Raw genomic sequence first — 21,518 nt, forward strand, 5'->3', positions numbered from 1 at the left:
TAAATATAAACAAATTATAAATACATGTGTTTTTTTATTCTTATGAATTTTTTATTATAATAATATTTTTTATTATATTATGTTAGTCACCATACAGTACATCCCTGGTTTTTGATGTAAAGTTCCAAGATTCATTAGTTGCGTATAACACCCAGTGCACCATGCAATACGTGCCCTCCTTACTACCCATCACCGGTCTATCCCATTCCCTCACCCCCCTCCCCTCTGAAGCCCTCAGTTTGTTTCCCAGAGTCCATAGTCTCTCATGCTTCATTCCCCCTTCTGATTACCCCCCCTTTCTTTATCCCTTTCTTCCCCTACCGATCATCCTAGTTCTTATGTTCCATAGATGAGAGAAATCATATGATAGTTGTCTTTCTCTGCTTGACTTATTTCACTTAGCATAATCTCCTCCAGTGCCGTCCATGTTGCAGCAAATGTTGAGAACTCGTTCTTTCTGATAGCTGAGTAATATTCCATTGTATATATGGACCACATCTTCTTAATCCAGTCATCTGTTGAAGGGCATCTCGGCTCCTTCCACGATTTAGCTATTGTGGACAATGCTGCTATGAACATTGGGGTGCATATGGCCCTTCTCTTCACTACGTCTGTATCTTTGGGGTAAATACCCAGTAGTGCAATGGCTGGATCATAGGGTAGCTCAATTTTTAACTTTTTGAGGGACCTCCACACTGTTTTCCAAAGTGGCTGCACCAACTTGCATTCCCACCAACAGTATAAGAGGGTTCCCCTTTCTCCACATCCTCTCCAACATTTGTTGTTTCCTGTTTTGTTAATTTTAGCCATTCTGACTGGCGTGAGGTGGTATCTGATTGTGGTTTTGTTTTGTATTTTCCTGATGGCAAGCGATGTGGAGCATTAAAAACTTTAATCTTAACAGCACTAAAGATCTAAAAATCGGGGTAAATTGTTAAGTAGTACACAGAATACAAGAACAAAAAGGCTCTTAAGAACCTTCAATGGCTTCTTCCCTGGGGGCTTTTGCCCAATGGTGTTAAAAAGCCTGCTTTTGGTCAGATCTTGAGTCACAGACACATCTGAGTCCTGAAACCACCAGAGGAACAGACTCTAAAGCAGTGTTTCTCCAAATTTAGTCACTACCACCAGGAATTTGTGGAAATGCAAATCCCTGATGTCCTCCCTACTCCTAATAAATTCGGAGTGAGGCATAGCTATCTGTTAAAGCCTCCGGTGGATTCTGATGCACCCAAGGGTGAGAACCGCTGACCTGAAGAGCCGCTTTCACTGGGCAAGACCCTTGCTGTCACTTGACTCTGAGCCCTTCCCCAAGAAGAAAGCAACTAGCTGCACTTTTTTTGCCTGGAAGACAGTGTTAGGAAGATAAAAGGTCAGCCTCTTGCCAAAGGCTGAAAAAAAAATTTTAAGATTTTATTTATTGGGGCGCCTGGGTGGCACAGCGGTTAAGCGTCTGCCTTCGGCTGGGGGAGTGATCCCGGCGTTATGGGATCGAGCCCCACATCAGGCTCCTCTGCTATGAGCCTGCTTCTTCCTCTCCCACTGCCCCTACATTTTATTTATTTATTTGACAGAGAGACAGCCAGCGAGAGAGGGAACACAAGCAGGGGGAGTGGGAGAGGAAGAAGCAGGCTCCCAGCGGAGGAGCCTGACGTGGGCCCTGATGTGGGGCTCAATCCCAGAACGCTGGGATCACTCCCCCAGCCGAAGGCAGACGCCCAACGACTGAGCCACCCAGGCGCCCCCAAAGGCTGAAATCTTAACATGGGCAGAGACCTTCTGAAAGTGAGGGGATTGACTGCATTCAGATTTGGCACAAATCCTGTTTTAAATACCTGCCCAAACGCACGCACGCACGCACGCACGTACACACGCTCTGTACCGCCCGCGGCAGGTCAGCAGAGAGAGCCCTTTCTGTCTCCAGTGCAATAATAGTAGATGTGTGGGTGGTTGAATCGTGTACCCCTCACAGGTCATATGTTGAAATCTTTTTTTTTTTTTTTTTTTTTTTTTATTTATTTGACAGAGAGGCATCGAGAGAGGGAACACAAACAGGGGGAGTGGGAGAGGGAGAAGCAGTCTTCCCCGCTGAGCAGGGGGCCCGATGTAGGGCTCAATCCCAGAACGCTGGCATCATGACCTGAGCCGAAGGCAGACGCTCAACTCAACGACTGAGCCACCCAGGCTCCCCCTTATGTTGAAATCTTAACCCCCACACCTCAGAATGTGAATTTATTAGGAAATCGGGCCATTGCCAAAGCAATTAGTTAAAATGAAGTCACACCGGTGTAGAGTGAGCCATTAATCCAGTGGGACTGGTGTCCTTACTAAGAGGGGAAATTTGGACACAGGCGTGCATGGAGGGAAGATGGTGGGAAGACACGGAGATGGGCGACTATAGCCTGGCTGTGCATCAAGAGGGAGCAAGCGTTGGACACTTGGCGCTTGAATGGAGCAGGCCTGAAACCAGGGACACTGAACAACATCATCACTGCCATGGTCTTGTAACTGACATGTAATGTATCAAAGAATCTAAAGCCAGGAGCATGGAGTGAGGACACAGGGAATTCCTTCTGGTTGGTCAAGAAAAGAAGCAGGACAAGAGGAGAAAATGAAAACAAAGTAACACAAGACATAAACTTAAAAAAAAAAAAAAAAAAGACACAGCAAGCCCTGCTGCCTCACCACTCCAGGCCTTCCTGATTGAGCTACTGAATAGCGGCTGGGGCTAGGAAGGAAAAGTTCTGGAGCCATTCCGTTGGCCAATGAATCACTCCCTTCCCATTGGCTCAGAGCGCTTTCTTTTTTTTTTTTTTTTTTAAGTCAATGGACTAACATACAATGTATCATTGGTTGCAGAGGTAGAGTTCAGCGACTCATCTGTTGCACAGAACACCCTGTGCTCCTTCCGTCGCCCAGTTACCCCATCCCCCCAATCCCATCCAGCAACACTGTTGCCTAGAGTTCAGTGTCTCTTGTGGTTTGTCTCCCTCTCTGATTTCGTCTTCTTTTATTCTTCCCTCCCTTCCCCTATGTTCATCCTAACCAAAGAGGTAAAGGATCTATACTCTGAAAACTACAGAACACTTAGGAAAGAAATTGAGGAAGCCACAAAGAAATGGGAAAACATCCCACGCTCATGGATTGGAAGATCTCGAGGGCTTTTGATGACCATACCAGAAAACAGGTAAAACAGATTGCTTTGAAAAATTTGTTTCCTACATTGGGTGCTTGTCCAGCTCTTTGCCCCTGGTGTCCTACAGAGTGGTTCTGACTTCGGATTCCTGGAGCTTCTTTTTTTTTTAATGATTTTTTATTATATTATGTTAGGCACCATACAGTACATCCCCGGTTTCCGATATAAAGTTCGATGATGCATTAGTTGCGTATAACACCCACTGCACCATGCAATACGTGCCCTCCTTACTACCCATCACCAGTCTACCCCATTCCCCCACCCCCCTCCCCTCTGAAGCCCTCAGTTTATTTCTCAGAGTCCATAGTCTCCCATGCTTCATTCCCCCTTCTGATTACCCCCCCTTTCTTTATCCCTTTCTTCCCCTACTGATCATCCTAGTTCTTATGTTCCATAGATGAGAGAAATCATATGATAGTTGTCTTTCTCTGCTTGGCTTACTTCACTTAGCATTATCTCCTCCAGTGCCGTCCATGTTGCTGCAAATGTTGAGAACTCGTTCTTTCTGATAGCTGAGGAATATTCCATTGTATATATGGACCTCAACTTCTTAATCCAGTCATCTGTTGAAGGGCATCTCGGCTCCTTCCACGATTTAGCTATTGTGGACATTGCTGCTATGAACATTGGGGTGCATATGGCCCTTCTCTTCACTACGTCTGTATCTTTGGGGTAAACACCCAGTAGTGCAATGGCTGGGTCATAGGGTAGCTCCATTTTTAACTTTTTAAGGGACCTCCATACTGTTTTCCAGAGTCGGATTCCCGGAGCTTCTGACAGAAAGGAGCTTCCTTCCGTCTCTCCAGGTGGGCTGAGCCAGCAGGGATGACTGTGCAATGTCATTTCCTTCCTAAATTCGAAGCTCCTTGAGGACTGTTAGTGTCCTGATCACCTTCTGTCACCGTATGTCTCACACACGAGAGGAACCCGATGACACGTGGCTAATATAGTCATGCGTACGTGGAATAGGTGTGACGTTTTTCAGGTGTGAGGCCCATATGTCATCGTTGAGCGTGTTTTCTGCTCTGCGCTGGGGTTCCTTGTACTCATCACAATCACGTCTGAAGTTCACTGGAAACTTCAATATGCCGGAAACTATCCTTTCCCTAATCACAATTTGGGCTTCTCCTTTTAAGAATCCTATGACTTGGGGCGCCTGGGTGGCACAGCGGTTAAGCGTCTGCCTTCGGCTCAGGGCGTGATCCCGGTGTTATGGGATCGAGCCCCACGTCGGGCTCCTCCTCTGTGAGCCTGCTTCTTCCTCTCCCACTCCCCCTGCTTGTGTTCCCTCTCTCGCTGGCTGTCTCTCTCTCTCTGTCAAATAAATAAATAAAATCTTAAAAAAAAAAAAATCCTATGACTTAAGTACTGTTATGTGGGGGTGGGGGCATGAAATATAAAGAAGTGTAGACAGCATAATGGAAAACTTGAGGAATAACCATAATCAGAACACAGATATCTCTGGTCCAGAACCTTGACTGAGAAATAGACATCATGGGGCACCTGGGTGACTTAGTCGGTTACGCGTCAGACTCTTTGTTTCAGCTCAGGTCCTGATCTCTCTGTCATGGGATCGAGCCCCACATCGGGCTCTGAGGTCAGCCTGGAGCTTGCTTCAGATTCTGTCTCCCTCTCCCTCCTACTCACTCTCTCTCAAAAAATTAATAAAATCTTAAAAAAAAGAAATAGACATTATAAGGACCTTTGCAGGTTCCGCCTGCCCAGCCCCAATTGCATGCTCTTTCACCCTCGGTAGTTGCCAACTGAAATAAATTTGTTGCCAGTTCTTCCGTTCAACCTTCTTTTTTTTTTCTTTCCCCCTCTCACAGATGTTCCCCAAAGAGGTACATGTAGTTTGCCTGCTTTGGAATTAGAGCACATATACCCTTCTAGGACTTCCTTCTTTCGCTTGCCGTTATGTTCCTCAGATTTGTCAACGTTAAGTTTGTTTTAGTTGTGGTTCATTTATTTTTTTTTATTGCCTTAAAGTATCTGAGTGCATGAATATATCACAGTTTATCCATCCTATCAGTGATAGTTTTTGTTTCTCAGTTCTTACTAAGAAGATCAATGCTGTTTTGAAAAATCTTGATCAATCCCCTTGTTCACATGTGCCAGAATGTTTAATTATTTAAGAGTGGGAATTTCTGGGTCATGGAGGATGCCCAGATTACTCCCTATGCTTATTTTCAAGTGTTCTGATCGAATTAGATTACCATCAGGAATAGGTGAATATCCCCATGGCTGCACATCACTGCTCACCACTGATGACATCTGCGTTTTTAACATACTTGCCAAGTATTGAATGTATCACTATTGTTCCCATTGCCTTTGCGTGATTGCTAAGAAGGCAACACTGTTTCACTGTTGGCCCCCTTGCTTTTGCATGATTGCTAATAAGCCAACACTGTCTCGCTCTTGGTCCCCTTGCCTTTGCAAGATTATTGACAAAATTCCGTTTTCTCATGTTCGTGGGTCATTTGTTGCCTGTTTTGTGAAATACGTTTGGTTTTTTTTTTTATTGTGTTGCTTCTATTTCTATTGGTTATTTTTTGTTTTTATTTGCAGGTAGAAGTGCCTTATGTATTCTGATCATGCTGCTTGGCCAGTAAGGTAGGAGAATTACATCTTCTCCCAGTTTGTGGTTTGTACATTTCTTTCTTTTCCATAGGGTCATTCGCCAAACAGTTTTTACTTTTAATGAAATCAAACTTAGGCAGGTTTACTTTATGATGGGTAAATTTGGAGTCTTGTTTAAAAATAAATCACTGCCAGTGCTCATTGCAATACACACTGTCCTTAATACCCATCACGGGGCCGACCCATCCCCCGCCCCCTCCCCTCTGAAGCCCTCAGTTTGTTTCCCAGAGTCCATAGCACTGGGTATTATATGCAAATAGTGAATCATGGAACACTACATCAAAAACTAATGAACTGTATGGTGACTAACATAACATAATAAGAAAAGTGAAAATTAAAATAAATCACTCCCTTCCCAAATCATACAGATGTCTTGTATTGTCTTTTAAAATATGGTGGTTTTGCTTTTCACACAGAAGTATTCATCCACTTGGAATTGCTTTTCTCCGGGATAGGGAGAAGGGGTTTATTATTTTTTTCAATTTGCACTGAATAAGTACTGGCTCCATTTAATAAATAGTTTGCCTTCCCCACAGCACAGCAATCTGTTAGGAAGCAAATTTTTATATTGATTGACTTTGCTTCTGGGCTGTCTTTTGTTACATTGATTCATTTGTCCATCCATGTGGACAATAAGTCTTAATTACTATAGCTTTTTAAAAATTCTTTATTTAGGGGCGCCTGGGTGGCACAGCGGTTGGGCGTCTGCCTTCGGCTCAGGGCGTGATTCCCGCATTGCAGGATCGAGCCCCACGTCAGGCTCCTCCGCTGTGGGCCTGCTTCTTCCTCTCCCACTCCCCCTGCTTGTGTTCCCTCTCTCGCTGGCTGTTTCTATCTCTGTCGGATAGATGAATAAAATCTTTAAAAAAAAATAAAAAATAAAAAATAAAAAAAAATAAAAATTCTTTATTTAAATTCAATTTAGTTAACATACATTATTAATTTCAGAGGTAGAATTTATCGATTCATCATTTGCATTTAACACCCAGTGCTCATTCCATCCAGTGCCCCCTTAGTGCCGATCACCCAGGTACCCCCGCTCCCACCCGCCTCCCCTCCAGCAACCCTCAGTCTGTTTCCTAGAGTTCAGCCCTCTTATGTTTTGCCTCCCACAGACGACTGGATAAAGATGTGGTGCGTATATATGCCACGGAATAGTACTCAGCCGTCAAAGAGAGTGAACTCTTGTTGTTGCAAGATGAGGATGGAACTAGAGAGTATTGTGCTAAGCAAAATAAGTCAGAGGAATGCAGATACCATATGATTTCACTCATGTGGAATTTAAGAAACAGAACAGATGAACATAGGGGAAGGGAAGGGAAAATACTAGAGCTTTCAAATGAAATCTGTGTAAGGTAGGTCCCGTTCAGCCAACACCCCCTCCCCACCCTGCGCTGTGCTGTGGGAGTAGCTGGTTTACACTAAGGTCCTCTGTCTCCCTCATACACTTTAGGATTATATTTTGAAATAAAAATTTTGTTGGGATTTCATTAGCAGTGTACTGAATATAGAGATGTATATGGAGAGTAGGGACATCTTTATAGTAATGATCATTCCTGTACAAGAACTTAGCACAATTCATTTCTTTCATTTGTATATGTCTATCAATAAATATTCATACTTTGTCCAATAAGGCTTATAATCTTTTATTAGATTTCTTTCTAGCTACTTTATATTTTTCTTGCCATTTTGCACAGGACATTCTTAATTTTCAATTACTATTTTCTAAATTCAGGTAGACTACAGTGTTACATTAGTTTCAGGTGTATAATATAGTGAGTCAGCAGTTACTCAGTGCTCATTGTGATACGTGTGTTCTTATCCCCTTCACCTCTTTTACCCATTCCCCCCACCCACTCCCCTCTGGCAACCATTACTTCTCTACATTTAAGAGTCTGTTTTTTGGTTTGTCTCTCTTTTTCTTTTTCTTTCTTTCTTTCTTTCTTTGCTTTGTTCATTTGTTTTGTTTCTTAAATTCCACATGAGTGAAACATATGGTATTTGTCTTTCTCCGACTTATTTTACTTAGCATTACACCCTCTAGATCCATCTGTGTTGTTGCCAACAGCAAGATCTCATCCTCTGTTTATGGCCAAGTAATAGTCCACTGTGTGTGTGTGTCTGTGTATGTCTGTGTCTGTGTGTCTGTGTGTACATACATCTTCTTTCCCCATTCATCTCTCCGTGGGCACTTGGGTTGCTTCCATATCTGGGCTATTCCAACAACAACAACAACAACAATAATGCAATAAACATAGGGGTGCACGTATCTGTTCAGATTGGTCTTTCTGCGTCTCTGGGTAAATACCCAAAGAGAGGAGTGACTGGATCATGTGGTAATTCTAGTTCTAGTTTTCTGAGGGACCTCCACACTGTTTTCCACGGTGGCTGCACCAGCTTGCGTCCCCACCCACAGTGCATGGAGATTTCTCTCTCTCCACATCCGGGCCACACTTGATACTTCTTGTCTTTGTGATTCTAGTCATTCTGACCGTGTGGGGTGACATCTCGTTGTGGTTTTGACGTGCGTTTCCCTGATGATGAGTGATGTCGAGCATCTTTTCATGTGTCTGTTGGCCATCTGTGTCTCTTCCTTGGACAAATGTCTGTTCCTGTCTTCTGCCCATTTAGTCAGATCATTTGGGGGTGTTTTGGTGTTGAGTTGTGTAAGGTTTTTATATATTTTGGATATTAACCTCTTACTAGCTATATCATTTGCAAATATCGTCTTCCATTCAGTAGGTTGTCTTTTTTTGTTGTTGATGGTGTCCTGCTGCGCAAAACCTTTTTCTTTTGATGTCGCCCCAGTGGTTTAATTGTGTTTTTATTTCCCTTGCCTCAGGAGGAGAAGTTCTTTTCCTCTGGCACTGCCCCAATCAATTGTTTTTTGGGGTTCTCGGCCAGATACCCCAAGAGCTCCGACACCCCAAGTTGGGTCTGGACCGGCTTGTAACCAGCAGAGCCGAGAAGGAAAGTCTACGTGGAGAAAAACAGCTGAGGCCCCCAAGCCCAGGTGAGCAGCGTTTCCCTTCGGTAGGGAACCCGGGCATCCAGAGCCTACCTCGGTCAATGAAAGGGAGCGACAGCTGGCCCCTCCCTGGTGGGCGGGACTTTCCCGTCCCGCTTCCGGGTTTGTTTGCTTGGGGAAGGGGTCCAGGAGGCTTGCAGACTTGGTGTCAGGGCTGGTGAGTCACCGTTCTTGCCAATTCGCTTCTTTCGATTTTAAAATCCTGTTGTTGACGTTGTTACTGAAATGCTCCGGTTTTCTTAATTTTTTCACGCCGTCTTTCTGAAGCGGAAGCTCGTGCTTGTGGCCTTGCCGCGGACGCGGTCCCGTCGGCGCATGCGCGGTTAGATTCCGGGTGTTCAGGGTGAGCGCGGCCCCTCCCCTCCCGGGGACGCTGGGCGGGGTGAGAAGGCGCTGGCCCTCGGCTTTGGCTGCGTGTCGGTCGTGCGGGGGAACCGTGAGAAGGCGTGGGTTCCTGCGTGCACCTTCCAGTGTTTCTTGTTTAACAAGTGCGGGTGTTTCTGGGCTTTGGCACTGTAAGAACAAAAACCAAAACCCCCTCGGAAACAGCAAAACTAAAAGCACCAGATCAGTACAACGGTTTTTCGTGAGAGCTTATCGTGCATTTCAGAATGGTGTGCGAGCTGCTGTGACGCTCGGCGCGTGACCTCCCAGGATGGCCTGGAAAGTGACAACTAAGACGGGGTTTGTCTTCACACCGGTTGGTGACTACGGGGGGGTGTGCGGACGACGGGGTGGTTTCAGAGTGATCACCTCACACATTTTTAGGAAGACGGCTGAATTTTTTGCATTTTTTTCTTGATACGTAATTAACACGCACTGTTGTATTAGTGTCAGGTGTGCGATACTCAACAGTTGTGTCACTCGGTGCTCACCGCGCGTGCAGTCACCGTCTGTGCAGAGACATGTCTAAGAAAGAACCGAAGTTTCACTTATGTTCTTGAAATAAGGTGGATTTAGTTTTGCTAATGTGGTTTAAGTGGTTTCTGTTCAGGGAATTTCTTTTTAAAAAATTATATTTTATGATGAGCACTGGGTATTATATGCGACTGATAATTTATCTAACACGACACCAGAAACTAATGATGTACTGTAAGTTGGTAATGGAATTTAAAGTTTTTAATTCCAGTTAACATACAGTGTAATTAGTTTCAGGTGTGTGATATAGTCATTTAATACTTGCGTAGCCCACCCTGTGCTCCTCCTGACAGGTGCCCTCCTTAGTCCCCATCACCTGTTTCATCCGTCCCTCCACCCCCTCCTCTCTGGTAACCAGCAGTTCTCTATCATTAAAAGTCTGTTTCTTGCTTTGCCTCTCTCTTTTTTGCGCCTTGGCTCATTTGTTTTGTTTCTTAAATTCCACGTGGGAGTGAGATCATACGATAATTGTCTTTCTCTGACTGGCTTATTTCACCTAGTATTATACGCTTTAGCTCCAACCACATTCCGGGAAATGGCAAGATTTCATTCTTTCTTATAGCTGAGTAGTATTCCATTGTGTATCTACACCCCGTCCTCTCCATCCATTCATCAGTCTGTGGACATTTGGGCTCTTTCCATAGTTTGGCTATTGCAGATAATGCTGCTATAAACATGGGGGTACATGATCCCCGTTTGAATCTGTAGTTTTGTGTTCTTTGGGGTAAATACCCAGCAGTGCAGTTGCTGGATCTATTGTTAACTTTCTGAGGAACCTTCACGCTGTTTTCCAGAGCGGCTGCACCAGTTTGCATTCCCACCGACAGTGTAGGAGGGATCCCCTTTCTCCACATCCTCTCCAACATTTGTTGTTTCCTGTTTTCTTAATTTTTGCCATTCTGACTGGTGTAAGGTGGTAGCTCATTGTGGCTTTGATTTGAATTTCCCTGATGGCTAATGATGTTGAACATTTTTCATGTGTCTGTTAGCCATTCGTATGTCTTCATTGGAAAAGTGTCTGTTCATATCTTCTGCCCATTTTTTGATTTGATTATTTGTTTTTTGGGTGTTGAATTTGATAAGTTCCTTATAGATCTTGGATACCAGTCTTTTATCTGTAGAGTCATTAGCAAATATCTTCTCCCAACACTGTCCCTGTCATTTTGAATGACTTCAATTCCTATGTGGATGATCTTTTCTAGAACTTGGCTTCTCATGTTTGACCCCTATTTCTCTAATCATTTCATCCCTGCCCATTCTTGGGCATAGACCATCCGGATCTAACCTTAGAGCCTGCCTAATAGAGCTACAAGGTAATTTTAAATCTTTGAGATGCCACATTAAAAAGGTTAACAAAACGGGCAAAATTAATTTCGGTAGTATATCTTAACATATCAAATTATATCAATACATAATTGGTATCAAAAAACAGAAACAGGGGCGCCTGGGTGGCACAGCGGTTAAGCGTCTGCCTTCGGCTCAGGGCGTGATTCTGGCGTTACAGGATTGAGCCCCACATCAGGCTCCTCTGCTGGGAGCCTGCTTCTTCCTCTCCCACTCCCCCCTGCTTGTGTTCCCTCTCTCGCTGGCTGTCTCTCTCTCTGTCAAATAAATAAATAAAATCTTTAAAAAAAAAAAAAACAACAGAAACAGACCCATAATTGCAGAGAACAGACTGGTGTGGTTTCCAGAGAGGGGAGGTGGGTGGCAAGATGAGCAGAAGGGGGTGAAGGGGAGTGGGAGAGACAGGCTCCCAGTTATGGAATGAATGAGTCACAGGGATGAAAGAGTATATGGCCCGTGATCTTGGAATAGCATTGTCTGGTAACAGATGGCAGCTATACTTGTAGTAAGCACAGCATAATCCATAGACTTGTTGAATCACTATGTCGTACGCCTGAAACATAACACTCACTGTATATCAACTATGCTTCAATGAAAAATAATGGTAAAAACTTTAATGATATTTTACCTTCTTTTTGAAGGGTACTAAGTCTTCAGAATCCAGAATGTATTTTACATTTATAGAACATCTCTACTCTGGGGTGCCTGGGTGGCTCAGTTGGTTAAGCGTCTAGATTCTTCAGCTCAGGTCATGATCCCAGGGTCCTGGGATTGAGCCCCTCATCGAGCTCCCTGCTCAGCGGGGAGTCTGCTTCTCCCTCTGCTTCTGCCGGCCACTTCCCGTGCTTGGGCTTTCTCTCTCTCTCTTTCTCTCTGACAAATAAATAAAATCTTTCTTTTAAATGAACATCTCTACTCTGGTACTAAATTTTCTTTAAGATTTTGTCAGAGCACAAGCAGGGGGAGTGACAGAAGAGCAAGAAGCAGACTCCCTACTGGGCAGGGAGCTCGATGAGGGACTCAATCCCAGGACCCTGGGATCATGGACCTGAGCCAAAGGCAGACGCTTAACTGACTGAACCACCCCGGCCCCTCCCCCCCCTTTTTTTTATTTGTCAGAGAGTGGTACTAAATTTTCATCGTAGACGCTTGATTTTTTGGCCATATAAGATCTACAATTAAAAATGTTGATTTATGGACGCCTGGGTGGCTCAGTTGGTTAAGCGTCTGCCTTCAGCTCAGGTCATGATCCCAGGGTTCTGGAATCGAGTCCTGCATCGGGCTCCCTGCTCAGTGGGGAGTTTGCTTCATGCTCTGCCTGTCACTCCCTCTGCTTGTGCTTTCTCTCTGTCTCTCTCTTTCTCTCTCTAATAAATAAAATCTTTTAAAATATGGATTTATATACATTAGAATGTTTCAAAGTCCTCCTAAACTTATTCTCTGTCCACTCATTGTGTGGGTTCTCATCCGTTCCGTGGCATTAAGTAGGTTTGTAGGCTGAAGACTCCCAGATGTGGGTTTACAAGCACACATGCCTCCTGCTCTGAGACCCCTACCAAACCAACTTCTCGATGTCTCTATTTTGGTATAGGCATTGCAAATCCAATGTGTCTTGGTGTGGACACGGTATTTAGGGCTGCAATCATGATGCATCCGTCTGGCCACGTCCTGCTCCCTTTGCTGCTCTGCATGGAAGACCAAGTCCCTAGCATCGCTCCTCTGAACTCTTCCAGTACCCTCCTACAGGTTCTCCCTGTCCCCACCTTTGCCTGCTACGTGGAAGAGAGAGTAGAAGGGCAACTTCAGTTTTCAATTTAAGTCCCATCGTGCCACTCTTCTGCCATCTGACCCCCAACCTTCAATGGCGTCCAGTCTCATTCAAAACAAAATGCGTCTTTTCACCATGGGTGGCCCTGGTTAACCCTGTCCCCTGTCTTCCACTCCTCTCCTGTTTACCTACTGCACTTGTTGCAGGACTTCGAACCACCAGGCCTACTCCTGCCTCAGAGCCTTTCAGTTAATTCTGGTACCACAACTTCTCTTCCCCTGGAGGTTGAGTGCGCCATCGCTCAAACGGCTGCTGAACGCCACCTTATTGGTACTTCTCCTCCGACCACTCCATGTACAGCTAGAATGTCTCCTCCCCTTTCTCTGTAGTTCACCCCGATTGACTTTTTAAAAAAATTTCAATATTTACATATTTGTTTGTTCTTATGGTCAATTGATTTTTTTTTTTTTTTTTTTTTTTTTAGTGTTTGTATAGGACTGACCATCTACTAGAAACGTTACACGTTTGGTCATTGTTTTTTTAATTTAAATTAGCCAACACCTAGAACATGATTAGTTTCAGATGTAGAGCTCAGTAATCATCAGCTGCATGTAACACCCAGTGCTCATCACGTCATGTGCCCTCCCCAATGCCCATCACGCAGTTATCCCAGCTCCCCACCCACGGCCCCTCCAGCACCCTGTTGGGTTCCCAGAGTCTCTCATGGTTTGTCTCCCTCTCTGATTTTTTTCCCATTCAATTCTCCCTCCCTTTCCCTATCATCCTCTGCAGTGTTTCTTACATTCCACATGTGAGTGAAACCACATAATTGTCTTTCTCTGATTGATTTATTTGGCTCCGCATAATACCCTCCATTTCCATCCATGTGGATGCAGATGGTAAGTATTCATCCTTTCCGGTGGCGGAGTAATACTCTACTGTATACGTAAACCACGTCTTTATCCATTCACCCATCGAGGGACATCTCCTCTCCCCACAGTTGGGCTACTGTGGACATTGCTGCTATGAACATTGGGGTGCAGGTGCCCCTTCACTACATCTGAATCTTTGGGGTAAATACCTAATAGTGTAATTGCTGGCTCATAGGATAGCCCTATTTTTAGCTTCTTAAGGAATCTCCACACTGTTTTCCAGAGTGGCTGCACCAGCTTGCACTCCCACCAACAGTGTAAGAGGGATCCCCTTTCTCCACATGCTCGCCAACATCTGTTGTTTCCTGACTTGTTAATTAGCCATTCTGACGGCTGTGAGGTGGTATCTCATTGTGATTTCGATTTGTATTTCCCTGACGCCAAGTGATGTGGAGCATTTTTTCATGTGTCTGTTGGCCATTTGTTAGGTTGTCTTTGGAGAAATGTCGGTTCATGTCTTCTGCCTGTTTCTTGACTGGATTATTTTTTGAGGGCATTGAATCTGAGAAATTCTTTATAGATCTTGGATACCAGCCCTTTATCTGTAATGTCATTTGTAAAGATCCTCTCCCAGTCCGTAGGCTGCCTTTTAGTTTTGTTGACTGTTTCCCTTGCTGTGCAGAAGTTCTTATCTTGATGAAATCCCAGTAGTTCATTTTTGCCTGTTTCCCTTGCCTTTGGAGATGTGTCTAGCAGGAAGTTGCTGTGGCCAAGGTCACAGAGGTTGCTGCCTGTGTTCTCCTCTAGGATTTTGATGGATTCCTGTCTCACATTTAGGTCTTTCATCCATTTTGAGTTTATCTTTGTGTATGGTGTGAGAAAATGGTCCAGTTCCATTCTTCTAAATGTGGCTGTTCAATTTTCCCAACACCATTTGTTGACGAGACTGTCCTTTTTCCATTGGATTTTCCTGACTTGTCGAAGATTAGTTGACCATAGAGTTGAAGTTCCATTTCTGAGTTGTCTATTCTGTTCCATTGATCTATGTGTCTGTCTTTGGGCCAGTGCCATACTGTCTTGATGATGACAGCTTTGTAATAGAGCTTGAAGTCCAGAATTGTGTTGCCACCAGCTTGGTTTTCTTTTTCAACATTCCTCTGGCTATTCGGGGTCTTTTCTGGTTCCATACAAATTTTAGGATTGTTTGTTCCAACTCTGTGAAAAATGTCGATGGTATTTTGATAGGGATTTCATTGAATGTGTTGATTGCTCTGGGCAGCACAGACATTTTAACAATATTTATTCTTCCAACCCCTGAGCGTGGGATGTTTTTCTATTTCTTTGTATCTTCCTCCATTTCTTTCATAAGTGTTCTGTAGTTTTTAGAGTACAGATCCTTTACCTCTTTGTTTAGGTCTATTCCTAGGTATCTTATGGTTTGGGTGCAATTGTAAATGAGATCGACTCCTTAATTTCTCTTTCTTCCATCTCATTGTTGGTATATAGAAATGCAACTGATTTCTGTGCATTGATTTCATATCCTGCCACGTTGCTGAATTGCTGTATGAGTTCCAGCAGTTTTGGGGTGAGTCTTTAGGGTCTTCCCCATAAAGTATCATGTCATCTGCAAAGAGTGAGAGTTTGACTTGTTTGTTGATTCGCACATCTTTTATTTATTTTTGTTGTCTGATTGCAGAAGCTAGGACTTCTAATATGATGTTGAACAACAGTGGTGGGAGTGGACATCCCTGCCGTGTTCCTTGGCCATTTATTTCTACCCACTGGAATCCATCCTGTTTCTTTTGGGTTTTGCTGTATCCTAGGAACCTAGCACAGCGCCTGGAGTACGGTAGACAATAGTTGTTGGTTGAATGTACAACGGTCAGCGAAGTCCTCATTGGAGAAGTGCCCTGTAAGAGCCAGGCTGAATGAAGTGAGGTAGATAACCATGCGGATATCTGGAAAAACACGTTAAGCAGAGATGGCGGCAAGAGCAGAGGTGCTACAGCAGGAATGTGCTTGGAGGAGTTGAGGAAGAATGAGGAGAGCAGGGAGGGTGGCGTAGAGGGAGCCATGAGTGGGGAGTTAGACAAAGTTGGTGGTCAAGAGCCAGATCATGGAGGACACCATAGGCTGTAGGGGGAACCGGAAGTCATTGTAAAGGCGATGGCAAGCTCAGTGGTCTTGATCAGGGGGGTTGCTTGAGGCCTGACTCAGATCTCTGACTCACAGTACTGGGTGCTGTGGAGGGTGGATCCACTCACAACCCTTCTCGAATCTTCAAATGTACCCAGATGTGAACTTTGAGAACGGGTGGAGGGCAAGAGTAGAAGCAGGGGATCCATTTATTGCCTGTTTGAAGTAGTTGTTCTGACTTGGTTGGGGCTAGTTTTACCCAGAGGAGGGGGGGCTTGAAAACCCGGGCACCCTCACTTTGCATGAACTCCTCTTTCAGTCTGACGGGATGGAAGCTGCGAGCTGGTGCACGTGAGGGAATCGCCTCCCTCCTCCTTAGCAGCAAGAAACTGAAAAAGTGACCTTAGTTAAGAACCTGCTGAATACTGGTGGGATGCAAATACCGTGTGATGCTTTGCTCCGTCCAGATTGTTCTCTTGAGTCACGGGTGCAAGTCAGTTTAGACAAGCCTATCACGTACCACTTCTGACTTGAGTACGTGGTCAGAACACACCTGAAGGGAAAGCACAGCACAGCCTAGTAGCTGACGGCATGTATTTGGGGTCAGACACAGCTGGGCGTGATTCTGGGTGGACAACTGTTGCACCGCGGCGTTGGCCCAATTCTCTGTAGAGCTTTTCAACTTGCACTTCACGGTCGGGGGAATGAGGTCACAGCACTCTGAACCTTACGGTTTTCAGTTAAGTGTGGAAGTTCCAGACTCACCTGGGCCATAGCAACTGACTCGATAAGAGCAAGGAACTTCTAATTACTTTAACAGTAAGCGACTGTGCCAGGTGTCATGTCGGATGTGATGTTACTGAGAACACAAGGAAGAAAGCCCAGAAAAGGAGGTTTGTTACCTATGTTTTCCAGTCTTTCAAGATGGCAGACAGTGACTTTGTCTTGTGTTTTTCTCATTTGTTCCAATTATATCAGATCTTTTTCTCCATTCTGGAGCAGTTGCTAGAAAAACAGAATATTTCAGATGGTTGAGCTATGGCAAAAGATGGAGATACGTAGCAAGCGTAAGGGATAAAACTACAAAAAGGTGGAGATTGGCAGGAATAGTCAGAAAACAAAACAGCATGAGTAGCTCAATATATGATTGAAGACTAGCTTTTATTTTTTTAGAACTCACTAGATTTCAACACATGACAACTAGAACTAAACTCTTTATTTTATAAAAAATTTTTATTATATTGTTAGTCACCATACAGTACATCCCTAGTTTTTGATGCAATGTTCCATGATTCATTACTTGCGTATAACACCCAGTGCTCCATGCAATACGTGCCCTCCTTACTACCCATCACCGGCCTATCCCATCCCCCAACCCCTCTCCTCTGAAGCCCTCAGTTTGTTTCCTGGAGTCCATAGTCTCCCATGGTTCATCACCCCCTCTGTTTCCCCCTCTTCATCTTTCCCTTCCTTCTCCTAATGTCCTCCCTGCTATTCCTTATGTTCCACATATAAGTGAAACCATATGATAATTGTCTTTCTCTGCTTGACTTATTTCACTTAGCGTAATCCCGTCCAGTCTCATCTATATCGATGCAAATGGTGGGTAATCATCCTTTCTGATGGCTGAGGAATATTCCATTGTATATATGGACCAAATCTTCTTTATCCATTCGTCTGTTGAAGGGCATCTCAGCTCCTTCCACAGTTTGGCTATTGTGGACAGTGCTGCTATGAACATTAGGGTGCATATGGCCCTTCTTTTCGCTATATCGATATCCTTGGGGTAAATACCCAGGAGTGCAATTGCTGGATCATAGGGTAGCTCTATTTTTAACTTTTTGAGGGACCTCCACACTGTTTTCCAAAGTGGCTGCACCAACTTGCATTCCCACAGCAGTGTAAGAGGGACCCCTTTCTCCACATCCTCTCCAACATTTGTTGTTTCCTGCCTTGTTATTTTTTGCCATTCTAACTGGAGCAAGGTGGTATCTCAATGTGGTTTTGATTTGAATTTCCCTGGTGGCTAATGATTTTGAAAATTTTTTCATGTGTCTGTTAGCCATTCATATGTCTTCATTGGAAAAGTGTCTGTTCATATCTTCTGCCCATTCTTTGAATTGATTATTTGTTTGTTTTTTGGGTGTTGAGTTTGAGAAGTTCTTTGTAGATCTTGGATACCAGCCCTTTATCTGTAGAGTCATTTGCAAATATCTTCTCCCATTCCGTGGGTTGCCTCTTTGTTTTGTTGACTGTTTCCTTGGCTGTGCAGAAGCTTTTTATCTTGATGAAGTCCCAAAAGTTCACTTTTGCTTTTGTTTCCCTTGCCTTTGGAGATGTGTCATGAAAGAGTTGCTGTGGCCGATGTCGTAACGGTTGCTGCCCATGCTGTCCTCTAGGATTTTGATGGATTCCTGTCTCACATCGAGGTCTTTCATCCGTTTGGAGTTTATCTTTGTGTATGGTGTGAGAGAGTGGTCAAGTTTCATTCTTCTGTGTATTGCTGTCTGATTTTCCCAGCACCGTTTATTGAAGAGACTGTCTTTTTTCCATTGGATTTTTTTCTGCTTTGTCAAAGATTAGTTGACAGAAGGGGGAATGAACCACAAGAGACTATGGACTCTGGGAAACAAACTGAGGGCTTCAGAGGGATGGGGGGGTGGGGGATGGGCTAGCCCAGTGATGGGTAGTAAGGAGAGCATGTATTGCATGGAGCACTGGGTGTTATACGCAAACAATGAATCATGGAACCCTACATCAAAAACTAATGATGTAGTGTATGGTGACTAACATAACATAATAACAATTTTTTTAAAAATTAGTTGACCATAAAGTTGAGGGTCCATTTCTGGGTTCTCTATTCTGTTCCATTGGTCTATGTGTCTGTTTTTGTGCCAGTACCATGCTGTCTTTGTGATCACAGCTTTGTAGTACAGCTTGAAATCCGCATTGTGATGCTCCCAGCTTTGTTTTTCTTTTTCAACATTTCCTTGGCGATTCAGGGTCTTTTCTGGTTCCACATGAATTTTAGGATCGCTTATTCCAGCACTTTGAGAAATGGCATTGGTATTTTAATCGAGTTGGTGTTGAAAGTACAAATTACTCTGGGTAGCATAGACATCTTAACTATGCTTATTCTTCTGATCCATGAGCATGGAAAGTTTTTCCATCTTTTTGTATCTTCTTCAATGTCTTTCAGGAGCGATCTGTAGTTTCTAGAATATAGATCCTTTACCCCTCTGGTTAATTCCGAGATATCATATGATTTTTGGTGCTATTGTAAATGGAATCGATTCCCTGATTTCTCTTTCTTCAGTCTCCTTGTTTGTGTATAGAAATGCAACTGATTTCTGTACATTGATTTTTGAATCCTGCCACATTACTGAATTGCTGTATGAGTTCTAATAATTTGGGGGTGGAGTCTTTTGGGTTTTCCACATAACGTATCATGTCATCTGTGAAGAGAGAGTTTGAGTTCTTCTTTGCCAATTTGAATACATTTTATTTTTTGTTGTTGTTGTTGTCTGATTGCTGTTGCAAGGACTTCTCGTACTATGTTGAACAATAGTGGCGAGAGTGGGCATCCTTGTCGTGTCCCTGGTCTTAAGGGAAAGGCTCTTAGCTTTTCCCCATTGAGAATGATATTGGCTGTGGGCTTTTCATAGATGGTTTTTATGACAAGTAGGTAAAATTTGATCTCATATCTACATCTTTTTTATTTGTTTCCTATTGGATTTTTTGGATAGATTTGAGAAATAATATATCATAAAATTCATCCATTTAAAGTGTGCATTCAGTGATTTTTAGCATACTCAGAGTTGCACAGGAATCACCACAATCTAATTTGAGAAAGTTTTCATCACCCTAGAAGGTTGCTGGCATGCTGTTTATAGTTCACATGTGTATTTAATAGTCCAGGGTGTTTTTTTTTTCTACTTTTGTAGGTTTTTTTTAATGTGAAAAAGGAATTCTTAAGCCTGGGAGCACTGCAGTAAGTAACATTAGCATAAAGAAAATGTCTGCAAAAGATCAAGTTTATGGTCTTGACCAAATCTGATATCTGGGAAATAATATTCCAATGGGGGGGTTATTGGTGGTATTTTCAGAACAACCTTTACAAAGACAACAGCAAATTTCTTTATCTTTTCCTTTTATAGATAATTAGTAAATGCAAATTACTATGACAATGAGAACATAGTCCATTTCACTGATATCAAAGAAAGCCCAATTAATAGACCAACATGATACCATTTTGAGACATCAAATCAGGAAACAAAAAATTGATAATCTGTATGTAGAACCCAGTGAACACAGGTGAAAGCAGACATTTGATGTCTCATACAAAGTCAGTGCCCCACAAAACTTACATTATCAAACCTGTATTAACAACCATTTCGGTGTGAGAAAATTATTACATTAAAACTACCATACCATTTAGAGAAATTCAGAAATATTGAAAAATGAAAAAACGTGATGTCCAATATTCGTTTCCAAATAGAGCTGGGGAGAAGCATGTGAGGTACAGAAAAACAAGTCCGTGAGTTTATAATTGTGAAGACTTGATGATGGATACATGGTACTCGTTATAGTGTTGCCTGATTTTACATATTTGAAGTATTCTGTCGTGTTCACAATGATTTAAACCTTGCAAGATAGTCCGTCATTAGGGAAATTTCCTAATGAAATAAACAAGTGGAAGAACTTGAGAAATACGGATTGCAACACAAGTGAATATTACATGTTGCTAGTGGAAATGTTAGCAATGGGGTAAATGTCTGTTAAGTCTTCTAGGGCCATTCAGTTCAGTGTTCAGAACAGCTCAAGTGTTAATAGTTTCATAAGATGTTACAAAACTGTGTTGCTGTATTTAAAATAACTGAAAGACACACAAATCCTGATCTTCCAGTCTGATCAAAACTGTGAGTAGAAAAGTAAAAAAAAATGCCTAAAAACAGCGACAGTAGTGAACTTGGTAGTAACTTGGATTTCTTCAGATTCACACGATGGGAAAGGCAAGGCCTTCAGGGAACAGGCGGGTAAAATGAATGAGTGCGTGACAAACGTGAGCGAGAACTTGTCGCAGACCGGCTAGTGCGTGCCAACACCATAGCCTAGGGTCTGGCGAAGCTTTTCTGTACAAGACAGTAAATAGTTTAGGCTTTGTGGGCTGTGCAGTCTCGGTCTCTGTAGCCACGGGTTAGCCCTGCTGTAGCGAGAATACAGTCTGGTCTCCAGCACAGTCAACGCTGTTGTCGCGAGAAAACAGACCGTGTGTAAAGGAGCAGGTGTGGCTCTGTGTCTGTGAAACTGAGTGTCACGATGGGAATTTCATCTAACTTCCACGTGTCATGAAACATCATTCCTCTTTCGATTTTTTGTGACCACCTGAAAGCATAAGCCACTCTCAGCTCCCAGCTGTAGAAACACAGGCACACAGCTGGGTTTGGTCCTCTGGCTGGGTTTTGCCAACCCTGCTCTAACGTGCCCTTCCCCACGTGTAACCGCAGACCCAGTGTGCTGCTTTCCAGCTTGAAGACAGAAGCAGAGGCTAGAAATCCAGATTAGAAATGTACAAGCTTTTGAATGCTGGCAACAGAACTTACTGAAACTGTGGAT

The 21,518-nt window shown here is 43.5% G+C and overlaps 1 protein-coding gene across 1 annotated transcript in view; it reads left to right on the forward strand.

Moving 5' to 3' along the window:
* NLRP13 (NLR family pyrin domain containing 13) overlaps positions 1 to 12,016 on the forward strand; it is a 44,178-nt gene extending 32,162 nt beyond the window's left edge. The window contains exons 12-14 of the mRNA XM_057314563.1: positions 3,052 to 3,187; positions 5,765 to 5,809; positions 8,679 to 12,016. The gene's annotated coding sequence lies outside the window, so the exon portion shown is untranslated. The remainder of the gene's footprint in view (positions 1 to 3,051; positions 3,188 to 5,764; positions 5,810 to 8,678) is intronic.
* The last annotated feature ends 9,502 nt before the right edge of the window (positions 12,017 to 21,518 follow it).

The sequence above is a fragment of the Ursus arctos genome, unplaced genomic scaffold (assembly GCF_023065955.2).
Source record: "Ursus arctos isolate Adak ecotype North America unplaced genomic scaffold, UrsArc2.0 scaffold_19, whole genome shotgun sequence".
In the NCBI taxonomy this organism is placed as follows: Eukaryota; Metazoa; Chordata; class Mammalia; order Carnivora; family Ursidae; genus Ursus; species Ursus arctos.